We start from the raw sequence: 2,629 nt of genomic DNA on the forward strand, positions 1-2,629 counted from the left end.
AATGCTTTGGGGAAAAACAAGATAATATTGCATTTCTATATTTCCAGTAATGCATTGCAAGACAAAACAGTTTGGAAAGAGGATAAAAGACAAGGTTGAGGGTTGGGGGGGTTGGGAGGGAGGACTAAAGAAAAGGAATTAAACTGATTAATGTTGAATTCCTTTTTTAAAATTCTTGAGCATTATGAATTCCTTGCAAACTCAGTTCATTTCTGCAGATTATTTTCCAAATGTGTACAAAATGGAATCAAAAAGGGAGAATTCCTTTAGAATCTGGAGAGGTGCAATGTTAAAAACAATGATTATCTGGTAGCAAGTTCTCCAGTCTTCTATGTCAACCTCCTACTCTTTCTGTTCCCGTGAGTTTAACAAAATGAAAATGTCTTCCCCATGATGGTTTTCATTTCCTTTTTTCATCTAGTTGTGTATAATACAGCACTTTGATGAAGTCAGACTTTTTTTTACCCACATTTGTGTTTGAACTGATCGGAACTGGATTTAACTGATTTGAATTGGTCAGAATCGGATGCTGCCACGCATAAAACACTGGACTTGGGGGTCAGAATGTCAGAAATTTACTGATGTGCATGCTTCAGCAGCACATATACTAAAATTGGAACAATAAAGAGAAAATTAGCATGGCTCCTGGGCAAGAATGGCATGCAAATTCATGAAGAATCTTACTAGCAAATGGATCATGGACAAGTCATTTTTTCTTTCTGTGTAGCAATCTCCTCATCTATAAAATAGGGATTATAATAACACCTCTCAGGGTTGTTGTGAGGATGAATTTAGTGAGATCATAAATGTAACTTGGCCAACCATAAAGTCTTATATAAATAAATGCTAACTATCATCATCATCATTATTTGTTTTCTAACTCAACTCTATAATGAGCTATAAATGCTAATAGGAAAGAAATCTTTTTGGACACTGGGACAATGGAGGAACAGAAGTTTGTGTTGGGGGGAGGATGGAAGACAGGACTAAAGGTCCCAATAGAGTACAGGGTCCTAAACAAGTTGAAGGGCACAGCTGAATTGTGAAGAAGGATTGGGGTACATGGGAATACTGTAACCTAGAGGAAGTAGATAAATTATAGAATTCAAGAAAACAGTCAAGAGTGGAGATCTGAGAATTCTATGAGACAAGAGGACTCAAATGGAGAAGTGGCTTCTGAGGAAATGGTCTGATCTCATAGTCCAAATTTCAGAGCAGATAGAGTGGAATGATCACTGAGATCACTGGGAGGATTGACAGTGGCAGAGTTTGACATTTAAAGGGTTGTAGCAATAGAGATTAAGGTAGGAACCCAAGCAGGAAAGGCCAGACACTGGTTATCAGGGAATAACTGTTCTTTGGAGTGAAGATGTGGACAGAGTGATCCCTCAGAAAGTCCCAACACAGAATGGTTGCCAAATTTAATACAAGATAAGCAAAATGCTGAGCTGATGTCAGATTAAGCAGAATGCTCACCTATGGTTAAGTGGAGGTTGAAGTATATCATTGTGGAGAAGACACATAGCTGTGAAAAGGGAGTTCTGGAGCCAGAATATCTGGTTCTAAATCCAGATTCCTAGATTTAATCACCCGCCCCAATTAAAATTCTTGTCAAACATGAGGCTAAGTGATTGACCACTGAATGAAGAGTTTTAAAGTAAAGGAAAAACAATTCACAATCTACCAGTCAGAGAATATTCTTTATATTCTCCTGTGCACATGTAGATCACTCTACCTTCCCTCATGAACTCCTAAAAGTAAAGAACTAAGTAACTGGTTTCATCCTATTTTTATTTTTATTATACTTTCCCACTCATGGTTTTCTCACTCGTGTGTGTATATGTTTAGGCAAACACATATTCTCTAGCTAGCATTTTTATTATATGTGTCTTCATTGTACAGTATTAGAATAATTTCTTGCTTTGGGATTTGTTTACTTCCCTCCTCAATTCCTTCCCCGCCCAATGTCTCTTCCTCATTCTAAGGAATCTACTACTAATGACCCCAAGGTTCTTCAATCTATTCATAAATCAACATGACTGTATTGTACATTTATCATTTGTCCTTGTTGTGTACTGTGTTGGGGGTGGGGAGAGAGAAGGGGTGGGGGAGTGTGGGGGTGTGGAGGGGATAAAAGGGCTTTAATACATGACTGTTGCCTTTAAGGAGCTTACTGGTTAGTTTGAGATGCGGTACACCACGAGAAACAATTAGAGAGCACTGAAAGGCATATAAGTTCAAGGATTCAAGTAGGGCTGGAGAAAGTAGGAGGAAATGGACTAGCTTGGCCCCAAGGATAAATACAACCTCAAAAGGAAAGAGGAGGATCCAGAACACAAGGGACAGAAAGAAGAGCTTGCACAGTCTTCCTTCCCTTCTGTGTGGAAGGAAGGGAAGTTTTATGATCCTGGGAGACCCCCCTGGGAAGAACTTGTGCCCACATCTGCAGGGTTTAGGGCTGGCATGAATCCTACATACATCATTTTAAGTGTTTAAACTGGTGAAGGTTGTGCCTCTGTTCACAGCCATACAAATCAATGTCTCTCTGGAGCCCTGCTCCTCAAGTTCCTGGCAGGGAGGGCCAGGAAGGAACCAAGTAAGCTAATAGCCTTGGGGTCAGTATAGCATT

The 2,629-nt window shown here is 39.6% G+C and overlaps 1 non-coding gene across 1 annotated transcript; it reads left to right on the top strand.

Annotated features, from left to right (window-relative positions):
* Positions 1-583: 583 nt before the first annotated feature.
* Positions 584-690, top strand: LOC141552309 (U6 spliceosomal RNA). The gene has a single exon (XR_012485114.1). It is a non-coding gene; the product is annotated as a U6 spliceosomal RNA (small nuclear RNA).
* Positions 691-2,629: the final 1,939 nt, after the last annotated feature.

The sequence above is a fragment of the Sminthopsis crassicaudata genome, chromosome 1 (genome assembly GCF_048593235.1).
Source record: "Sminthopsis crassicaudata isolate SCR6 chromosome 1, ASM4859323v1, whole genome shotgun sequence".
NCBI classification, from domain to species: domain Eukaryota; kingdom Metazoa; phylum Chordata; class Mammalia; order Dasyuromorphia; family Dasyuridae; genus Sminthopsis; species Sminthopsis crassicaudata.